Here is an 11,474-nt window from a genome sequence, read left to right as displayed (position 1 = left end):
CTGAGAAGCTTGCCTGCATCTAATAAACCCTTGTGGGTATGAACCGGAAACCCAGCGGCAGTCTTTTTCGACTGACCCTGGCGTTGCTAGAGTTATACTCCAGGTGACTTCAGGGTGGGGTGGGGGTGTGTAGAGTTAGATGCACAGAGATCCTGTGCAGCACTAGACACAGCTCCTGAGGGTGTGAGGTGACCCGGGGTGACGGGGAACAGCGGGGCCAGCCAGCCCTGTGCCCCGGTGCTTGCCCTGCCGAGGCTGCCTGTGACTCTGGGTCCTGCCTGAAGGTGAGGAGTCCAGGTTGATGCTGGAGCCACGGGCTGTGGCTGCAGGACAGGCTCCTGTTATCCTCCGAGGTGAGGCAGGAGGTGAGTGCAGGTGCGGAGACAGCGTCCGTTTCACCTCGCAGTTTCGGTTGCATCCGGTGTTTGAAGCAGCATTTTTACTGGCAAACATGCTGCGGAACTGCTCAGGTTTTGACAACTGTTTGGAGGGGGGAGGGGTTGGTTCCCAGCAGGATGTCAGGAGATGACACAGGAAAAGGTGAAAGGTCATGCTTTCTGTTTCAAGGGGGGCTGTTCTCCAAGGAGGGGGAGACGCTGTCACTTAGGCTGAGCTCTGTCCTGTGCCCCCCTCGCCCCAGGGTGAGCGGCCTGGGGCTGCAGTGAACTGCCGGGTGGCCTGGTGAGTCAAGGTGCTCTTTAAGGGACTGGGACTGGTTTTCCCGTGGCTGGGTATGGCGACAAGGTAACCGGTCTGCAGGCTCCGGAAGGAAAGGGCCGGCCTGGACAGAGAGGCGGACAAGAGGCCGGCTCTGAAAGGGCTGGGGGAGAATTACAGGCTACACACACAAGGCTCTTTCACAAGGGTTGGGGGCACTTAAATGTCAATGAAGTCTTACGTAGAATGCACGGTCTATTGGTCCCTGCAATGGGCTTTGTGCTGCCCAGTGGCGAGGGTCCTCGTTGTCATCGTAGGTGGGGGACCCGCGTCGCAGACGCCTCTGCTCTGTCCTCCCCTCCGAGCCTGCGTCACCGCAGACCAGAGGAGCACCCACGCAAGCGGGTTTCAAGAGGACCGGGGCATAGAGGTCCGTGGGCTTCAAAGACGCCCTGCCAAGTTTCTGCTCAGTGACCCAGAACAATATGGCTTGCCTCCCTTCCAAATGCAGCAATGTTCCCAACAGCCAAAGGCCCTTCCAGATCAGTAAGAAAAAGGCTCCCCCTCACTCCCTAGAAAAATGGCGAAGCACTCTGAGCAAGTACTCCCAAAAGAGATCATTAAAAATCTCATGAATGGGCGGACAGAGGCCCTCCAACCTCACGAGTGGGTAAAGAAATGCAAATAGAACGATGTCACAGTGCACGGCTCACAAAAATGCAGCCCAGCGCAACAGAAAGATGCTCCATGCAAGCGCACACACGGGACATGCAAATGCAGAGCGAGCACAGAGTAAAGAAACATACTGCACGATGAACACGAAAAGATGGTGGGTGAAAATAAAACCACAGTACAATATAAATACAAGTCTAGCACCATGCAAAACTGACGCAGCACAGATCAACGGTGGCACAATGCGCGTGCAGTATGCTCCGGGCAAAGAAGTGCAGGACACGATGCGGTCAGCACAGTAGGCAGGGCAAATGAAGTCACAGTCGACTGCATTCCCCTGGCTATACGAGATGGCAAGAATTTTCTTTCTCTGCCCAAAAAAGGTTATGCTTAGTGTTGGCAAAGGTTTGGAACAGGCCGTTGATATTCTGTCGGTGGAGAATAAGTGGATACACCAGGCTGATGTGTTGGTGTTCAAGGTTTCACTGCTGTTGATGAAATCCTGACTGGGAGGGCTGGGTTTCCTGTACGCTTGCCGGGGGCCAGGATTCCCCCATGATGTGGTCCTAACGTAGTGTGGTCCGCCCCATGGTCGGATCTCCTGCGAGCAGCAGCCGGTCACAGCCTTGATAGGATGGAGGGAGGTTTCATTCGGGCTGCGGCCTACTCGCAGGAACACTGATGGCGTGCAGAACATCAGGTGCTGCATCTGATTTTGTCAACCTTCTGCTATATTGACTGTCGATCCCAGGAGCCCTCAGCAGACTGCTGACCTGGGATTCATTCACTCTGCACCCACCAGCCTGTGCTCTTCCTGCTTTGCTTCTGGATTCCCGTCCGTAGCCCTGCAGTTGCAGGGGTCAGGAGAAGCTCCAGCTTACATCTGACCCACAGACCCATACCAAACAGGACTTACCCACTTCTACACCTCATGAGCCATCTCTTGACCTATGTCTCTTGCTGTAGACATGCCCAGACAAGCATCATTGGTTCTGCTTCCCTAGTGAACCCAGCTTGATATAATAAGCCATCCAGTCAATTCTGACTCATAGCAAGACTGTCAATCTTTATAGCAGGGCACCAAAGTTCCTAGCCGTGGCGGTTACATACTCTCCTGTCAACTTGAGCAAAGGGGTGGAGTCTAGGCTGTCAATCAGGTCATAGCCAATGAGGTCTTTGTGTGGACATCGCCTTCTCCTGAGGATTCTGGGAACTCCTATCTTCCCCCTGGATGCGGGACACACTCTGTTTTACCTGCCAGTGAACATGCCACATGGAGACATGCTGATGGCAGCCAGAGCTCTGGAGATGCTTCCACCACCACTGGATCCATCAGACTTTCCACCCACTGGCCTGTGATCATCCTGCATTCGGCATCATTGCATGTGTTGTGTGAGTCTGAAGAGGAATTTAGAGACTGGTGTTAGACATATGGGCTATTATCAGACTTATGGACTTGACCTGGACTGGGCCGGGATGTTTTCTTAATATACAATTACTCTTTGCCATAAAACTCTCTCTTAAATACACACGAGTGTCTCTGGATTTGTCTCTCTAGTCCACTCAGGGTCACACATACCCAGGCTAACGCACTTACTGAAACCACTCCAAAACTCAAAATCCAACTGCCATTTGAGTCAATTGGGTTTCCTAGACTGTAAATCCTCATGGGAACAGAAAGCCTCATCTTTCTCCTGGGGAGTGGCTAGTGGATTTGAACCACGGACCTTGTGGTTAGCAGCCCAATGCCTAACCCACAGCACAATGAAGGCTTCTTTCGGAAACCACAGCAGGGCGTGGTAACCCTCCAGAAAGACAAAGAGGGGACATCAGAGTTGGCAGCACAACATGAGGTGCATCTTTCCCTGCGCATGTGGTCAGCAGGACAAAGACCCCTAAGTCATGCCTGTTCTGACCCCCAGCCCCTATGGCAACGGGACCCCCGTGGCCCAGGGGACCTCCCTACTTGGTGAAGGGTGGATCCCTGTGATAGGCCAGTTTCTGGGGTCAGCCTTGTGAGTGGAGACAGTCCTTCCATTTTCAGTCAGAGGGAGCCACCTATCAAGGAGCTGGAGCTGTACCCGAAGTGCAGTTGGGGGTATTGGGGGGGAACCAGGGCTCCAGCAGGTGTCCTCCAGCAGGACCAGCCCTGCCCACCTCTTGCACAGTGAGACCTGGTACACTGACCTCCGGGACCTTCGGGCACTAGTTCTGTGGTCATTTATTTCATCATCTGATGAAGAAAAAGCTTTACCTGTGTTTAACTAAGATCTCACAGATGGAGCATCCTGGAATATGTGTCAAGGTGAGAGATTCCTAAGGTCCCATGGAGAAGCTGTTTAAGTTGCCTGTGAATGATGTTGCCTAAAAGACTGTGCCAGTGTGGATTTCCATGGCCAACTCCCTGTCCATCCTTCCATAGACACAGAAGCTTGGACAGAAAACCAGTACTCCTCACCTAGGGCCTAGCTCAACAGCTCACATTTACAGCAGTACAGATTCAGGCAGTAATGAACAGGGAAGGGAGGTGAGGGTAACGGTGTCTGCTAGATGTCAACTAGGCCGGGCCATGAATCTGTAGTCCCTTAGGCAACTGTGACTTGGCAGTTGTATGAGGATTCGATTTGGCAGTTGTGAGATAGGATTGTCAGTCATGTAATGATGTAATTTGGTAGTTAAGCAAAGATGTGATCTGGTAGTTGTATTGTGTGATGGTGTGACTTGGCAGTTGTGTGATGGTATGACTTGGCAGTTATAAAACTCTGGGATTTGGTAGTTGGGTGATGATGGGATATGGCAATTGAATAACGATGGGATTTTGCAGTTATGTAATGATGCAATTTGGCAGTTATGTGATGATGTGATTTAGCAGTTATCGAATGATGGGATTTGACAGTGTTGTGGTGAGAAGATCTGGCAGTTGTGTAATGGTGCCAGTGGGTAGTTACATAATGATATGATTGGCAGTGATGTGGTGATGTCACTTGGTAGTTATGTAAGGGAGCCATTTGGCAGTTAAATAATGATGGGATTTGACAGTAATGTGGTGATGTGATTCAGCAGTTAGTTATGCTGTTTGGCAGTTATAGAAGAGTGGGGTTTGGCAGTTGTGTAATGATATGATTTGGCAGTTACGTGATGGTGCATTTGGCAGTCACATAATGATGTGAACTAGGAGTTGTGTGAAGATGTGATTTGGCGGTTATATAAGAATGGATTTGGCAGTTGTCTGATGGTGCCATTTGGCAGTTATTTAATGGTGGCATTTGTCAGTTACGTAATGATGTGATCTGGCAGTTATGTAACAATGTGATTTGGAGGTTGTAAAGATTATTCCTGGTTTTTTGATGGTGCATAGTCTGATCATTTTTCTGGTGTTCGCTCTAGTGGGAAATGTCTCCGTTTTCTAACTCGGAAAGGCGTCGTCTCATAGTAGTTCCGGCTCTCATAAGTTTGTGTAATGAAAGTCCATCTGCTTCTGTCTGTATGTTGGCGGGTCCCCGGCTCAGCCTGGGGATGTTGGTGTCACAGGGCCTTCTAAATACCTGTGGGATGATCCCAGGGTCTCTTCCTTCTGCGTTCCCCAGCCAGCATCCACCAGCTTTGGAAGTCTGTGAGTGTCCTGAAGGTGGGTGCACCCATGGGCACTCCAACGACTGTTTTACTGCGCTTACAGGTCCTTGAGTGTCCCGAGGTGAAGAAGCTGAGTGGCTGCTGTACCTGCACGGCGAGGGGTGGAGGGTCTCAGCACAATGTTCCCCTGTGCTGTGTGCGTGTCACGGGTCACGGGGGGAATTACTGTAGGTGACACACCAACAAATCTGCTGTATTTCAGCTCCCTGGGTGGGTGTTCCCCCACCAAGTGTGGACTGGCTGCTCCCTGGGTGGGTGCGAGCCTGAGCCTCAAGAGCACCCACCTGGGGAAGGCCTGGGCAGGGAGGTGGTTCCACAGGCCTGTGGACGCTTTCCTTTCCACCTCGGAGCAGGGAGGGCCAGAAACCGGCAAAAGGATGGGACTCCCAGTCACGGCTTCCTGCCAGGAAGCCAACGGACAGGGGAAAGCGGGCACAGAAATCCGTGGTCATGCTAGCAGAAGTGGTCACGTGGCAGTCAAGGGGAGCAAGCCAGACTAAAGCTGGCTGCAGAACTGGGACAATCGGGAAGTGAGGCGACACATGTACTCGGTTACAACACATCTATTTGACAAAGCGACAGCATCTCAAGCAACAGCTTCCTAGACGGTCAAAGCAGCTGCCCAAGCCCATTATCTTCTCATCCATTCCCACTTCCTCTTTGAAGACCCCCCCTCTCCCGGCCCCGACCCAGTATGAAGAATGCCTGTGCCAATACTGTGGACCTGGACTCCCCGCGACCTTGTGCCCCACAGGGTAGAACTACCCCACAGGGGTTTCATGGCAGTAGTCTTCACAGAGGCACTGCCAGGTCTTTCTACCAAGGGGCAGCTGGTACCAGTGCTCTCACTGGCCAGAAGTCAGTGAGATCGTCTTTTGTGATCATTGTGGTGGGACAGCAGGTACGTCACTGCCCAGCACCCTCTCCGGATGCAGTGCTGGCTGGGGTCAGGTCACGGTGCAGTCTCGGGCTGCTTGGGCCTCAGGCCAGGCTGCTCCTCGTCCTTCCCAAGGCCATGAGGCCTGGCTCTCACACTCCCTGTGGAGGGAGGAGCCCGCTGTTGGCAGAGACCTGCAATTTGGGGAGAAGGTATCGGGAGCATCCAGGCTTCAGAGGACAGCAGTCGCCCTAAGACTTTCTGACTGACTGTAGAAAGTTCTGTTCCTGTAACTTCTTGTATGCCCGAGGAGCTGGGGTACAAGTTGGGTCCTAGGGCCAGGTAATTGGGCAAGAATAAACAGGTGAAGATGTGTGGGTGAGGGTGTGGATGGAAGCACTTGGGTGAAGGTATACTGGCTCGGATGTGCAGGTACAGGTGTGCAGGCGAGAGAACACAGGTGGAAGGTGCAGGTATGGGTACACGGGTGCAAGAATGCAAGTGGTGGTGCACAGGTATGGGTGCACAGATGCAGGTGTGCAAGTGAGGGTGTACAGGTGCAAATGCACAAGTACAGGAGCACAGGTGTGGGCATGTGACACCCCTGTCAGCCCTTGCTCTGCTGCAAGCCCACACCTCACTGTGGGGACGTGAACTTAGGGTCTACTCTGCCCTGGCTTTCCCCAATGAGGACAAGATGTCCCTTTTGAGCCCAGGGAAGCCCTCTCACCTAAAGGAAGCATGGCTCTCCCATCAGCTCCAGAGAGGAGCAAACTTTGGGAATAAAAGCCCTGAAAACTTAGAAAATACTGTCAGATTAGCATGGGAGCCCTGTTTCCCAGAAGCCCCCAGACCTGTTCCCTCCAGCCTCTGTGTTAGACAGTGTTCTCTAGAGAAACAAAACCAGGACACTTAGGAATTTATTTTAGATGTAGATATATACAACATAAATAGACAGCTAATTAGTCCACAGAGCAGTACAAATGGCTCAGTTCAACTCACTTCCGTGAGACAGTTAATATACTGGCAGTCCTTCAACTCACGAGGGCTACTGGGTGTAAGTCAAGGATGCAGACAGCTGAGTCTTCTGTAGAGCAATACAGGCAGCCTGCCACAGGCAGCAAACAGCAGGGCAGGTCACCAACAGTCAGCCAGATGACAGGGTCGACAGTCCCCAGCTCAAGTGATGTATACACCAGCAGTCTGGAGAAGCAGGTCTTGAAGGAACTCAAACTATAGCAACATAGTCCACAGGTTGGGTGTCCCACAGGTAGTGTAGCTTGCAGGTTGAGCCAGAGAACTAGCTAAGGCACATTGGTCTGATCATCAGAGCAGGAGACAGAAAGGCGAGGCTCGCCAAGTCATTTATCTCTTTGCCCTTAAATTAAACTGCAACCTTATTAACCCCACGTGTTCACTGGCCAGGTTGGCACAATAATCCTTCCTATCATACCATCAGCCTGAGCTCATCCTCCAGAAAGTTCAAGAAGGTCCGTGCTCCAGGGTGGTGTAAGCGCCTGAGTGTCTCTTCTCTCCGGAGCCCGTTACACAGCGGTGTTCTCACTGACATGGGGCATGGGAGCCTTCTTACCTGCCCAGGTGGATAGCCATGGGCAGACCACCTTCAAGGGTGACGGCCATGCTGAGCTAAGGTCCCCCTGCCCCAACCCTCCCCCCTTTTCAGAAACACACTCAGGGCCAGAGAGTGCAATGAAACCATGCTGGAGACCCACTGTCACCAAGTCATTCCGACCCATGGAGATCCTGCCTGCACACGGGCACAGCAGTGGGGGCTGCTATGTCCCTGAAATGTGCATCTCACTTCTGGGTGGGGTGCTGTGCTTGCGTCCCTCAAAACCAACAAGCCAAGCTCACTGCCAGCAAGTCCATTCTGACTCACAGTGACCCTAGAGGACAGAATAGAATTGCCTCCGTGGGTTTCCAATGCTGTAGATCTTTATAGGAACAGAAAGTCTCAGCTTTCTCCCACGGAGCAGCTGGGAGATTTGGATGGCTGACCTTGCAATTAGCAGCCTGATGTGTAACCCACGTGCCACCAAGCTTCTGGGATGTGCAGAACTGTCCCTTCCAGAGAGGGTTCACACCTGCTCCCAGGAATCAGCTGTTGATAATGGCACGTGTATACCCAGGTATATTTGGGACCCAACTGAGGCCCAGGCCCCGAGTCACCTTTGCCAACACAATGCTGAGGGGCATTGCTGAGAGGCAGTGAGGAATAAGCATGGCACAGCCTCTGCACCAGCTTACAAGGCTCCTGGTTGGAGAGCATTTTGCTTCTGCCTCAGTCCTAGTGGCAGGTGAGTCAGGAAAAGCGACAAGAAGGGATGCCCAGGGCTTCAGGATGCTGGAGCAGTAGCCGGACTGTGCACTGGAAGGCAAGTAGAGCTGGGGAGGTGGGTCCCACCGGGGAGCTCTGGGCTGTGCACCTTGATGCTTGGTGGGCTTTGCACAGCACGTCCTGTAAGCTGAGCCCAGGTGCCTGAAACGCAGGACCACTAGGCCTGCACCGTCCCCTTCCTGCATGTGGCCAATGCTGACACAGGTGGCTTTACAGGTGAACGAGATGTCGTCTTAGCGTGGTGGGAATGACAAAGCCCATGGGGAGAGGAGCCACACCGAGGAATTCAGCTGTGCTGCGCGGACAAAGTTTGCAACCTGAAAGAAGAGAGTGAGAAAACGCCCAGTGGCTGAAGCCTCCCAGGGCTCCGGAAGAGGCTGCATCAGAGCCAGAGAACATGGGGGCGGGACCTGTGCCAAGGCCTGAGAGGGGAGAGCTGTGTTGGGGAAGGGTGGGTGGAAGGACACCACATCAGGAAGCAAACAGACCTCCCAGGAAAGATGTGGGCTGTGGAGAAGTTATGGAGTGGTTCACTGGTGCCTGGGTGGGGTGGGCAGGTGGGCAGGGAGGGGTGGGCTGCAGGAAGCTACTGAGGGGCGGGCAGAGTAAGGGGGAGTGGCCGCAGATGGGCGTAGGGAAATGTGTGTTTCAGACTGCTCTTCCGGGCTGGGGCAGTTTCCTTTCAGAGTTGGAAAGGTGGGGCCCAGGAGAGGGGTACACAAATTGGTAAGTCTCCTAAGTACACCTCCCAGGAATAGTTGCCAGGAGTAGCTGGTCAGGTGCAGTGACCAGTACGGTCCCCAGGTGGCGCCCGTGGCTGGTGAGCGCCACAGCCAGAAAAACTTGGCCCAAGTGGCCAGTCTGTCCAGCGGCTACTCCCTAAAACCTGCCACCAACAGCACGCGGAGCAGCCGAGCTCTGACCCCGAGTGGCCATGAGTCAGGGTCGGTGGGTGGAAGCGGGGTCTCCCTGCACGCTTAGGAGTTGACCACGGCCTGGGGACATGCAGGCTCTTGTCCTGGTCCCCAAGCATCACAAGACTGGAGAAAGCAATTTGGGCAGGAAGCAGGTTAGTCCCCAGTCGGGCGGGTCCCTCTGAGTCCTGTGGGATGCTGGGCTACATACTGGTCTGTACCCAGTGGAGGCGTGCCCACCTGCACCCATAGCTGTGTCCAGACACTGCTGGGTGCCCTCTGGGGACAGCATGGTGTTACTAGCTGCCATCAGGCTGGCTCTGACTCATGTAACCCCAGTAGGACAGCATGGGACAGTGTCTGGTCTCTCCCCTTCACAGGGCTGCTCTGCTGGGGCCCCTGTGTGGCCCTTGTGTACTTGAGCACCTGTAAACCTGGGCTTCTCGCTCACCCACTGTCAGACAACACTGTTCGGTGCATGCCCCAAAGTGTTCCGGGCAGTTTCTAAAGTAGATCTGCAGGCCTTTCTTCCAAGTCTTAGTCTGGAGGCTCTGGTGGCAGGGGGCCCTGCTGGTGTTTCAAATACTGGTGACGGTCAGGCAGTCCTCGAGCTGGCTTCTGATGGCTTCTCAGTTCTACCGTCGCCATTTCTTTCTGCTGCTTCTCTCCATCCAGGTCTACGAGGCTCCCTCACAGGGACACCCTGTCCAAACAACACGCTCTGCGGCCACGTCTTCTTCTTGTGGGGAGTCAGTCTCCCCTGTCACTGCTTCACCTCTCTCCTTCTAGCTCCTGTAGGATAAAAGGCGTGTTTCCTGTAAGGTGGCAATCCTGGTGACTTGTGTCACACCCTGTACCTAGTAAGGAAGGAGGTGACTCCGGATATATCCCATCCCCTAAGCCTGTCTCATGGAAGTACTGTGCAACTCGCTCTCCAGTCCAGCGGGGGCCGCAGCCTGCGGCCTGGAGAGTAGGGTTCCCAGCACACTCCCAATGCTGCTGGTAGGTGGGAGGGCCAGAAGGCATGGTTCACTGCACCACTGGTCCTGAAAGTATTAAAAGAAATTCTTCTCGCCTTGCAGAGAGGTCGCTGGCCCTGTGGAGAAAGCAGTGAGGGCGGAGCCTTGGAGCTGAAACAGGGAAAGTGCTGAGGTTCAGAGATCCTCACCCCACCTCCCCCCATGAGCCAGCCACAGCAGAGCAATCCCACAGACCAGGCTCTGGATAGCAAAGGGGGTGGGCAGGAACCATAGGTGGGCTGGGCTGTGGAGTTGGGCTCGGTCCTCCTTGGCAATAGTCCCCCAGGAGAGGACGTCCTTGTTGGCTGGTGACCTTGGACAGAGGTGGAGGATGCTATAGCTGGGTGCCTTGGACTCCACCCCTTGTGCTACATTTGCAAAGGAACCCCCCTGCCCCACCCCACCCCCGAAGTGGCGATGGTGCAGTGTTTACAGTGGGAATGCTGAGTCAGGGGTGAGGATACACTCACAGTAAAATGCTGGCAGCCAGTCTTCCCAGAGCAGCACCCATGTCTGCAAGCAACAATGAGGTGCCCCCCACCCCCGACACTGACAGGAGGATTGGATACAAACTGCCATGTCTGCCTTCTGAACCACCCTCACCTCGCTCTGCCAATGCAATGCCTGTTTCCATCCACTCTGTAAGGAGTCCGCTTCCCACGCTGCTCCTGCTCTTTGAGATGGAGTTCTCTATCCTACCACTGTCCACCTCACTGATGTACCCATCCCGGCTTCTCCGATGCATGGGGCCTAAAGTTAGGCGTCTGATCTTGAGAATCTTGTCCAGGGTGTTAGTAGGGTGAGTGCCTGGAGGGGAAATGGCTTATCACTGCCACAGAGTGGACACTGGCCCATAGCAGTCCCACAGGACAGAGCAGAGCTGCCTTTGTGTGTCTCTGAGACCGTAACTCTCTACAGGAGTAGAAAGCCTCATCTTTCTCCCAAGGAGAAGCGGGTGGTTTCAAACTGCTGACCTTGTTGATCCCAGCCCAACCTGTCACCACGATGCCACCAAGCCTCCTCAGAAAGGAACAGACATCCAAAACACAACTCATGTACCAGATATCATTTAACTTCTCTGCATTCTGTCCATTCTAGGGAGGCCGGGTGGCATGAGATTTAGGTGTTGGGCTACAAGGTCCACAGTTTGAAACCACCAGTTGCTCCTCAGTAGAAAGAGGCGTTTTCAACATGTAAAGAGTGACAATCTCCAAAACCCACAGGCACAGTTCTACCCTGTCCCAAGGGTCGCTGTGAGTTAGCATTGACCTGATGGCAGTGAGCTTGGTTTGGTCAATTCTGGGAGCCTCGCCTTTGGCCAGTGCTTCAAGGAAGCTTGGGCT

This window comes from Tenrec ecaudatus, chromosome 15, assembly GCF_050624435.1.
Source record: "Tenrec ecaudatus isolate mTenEca1 chromosome 15, mTenEca1.hap1, whole genome shotgun sequence".
Taxonomy (NCBI): domain Eukaryota; kingdom Metazoa; phylum Chordata; class Mammalia; order Afrosoricida; family Tenrecidae; genus Tenrec; species Tenrec ecaudatus.
The sequence above is the reverse complement of the archived record's forward strand: the minus strand, read 5'-3'. Positions refer to the sequence as shown.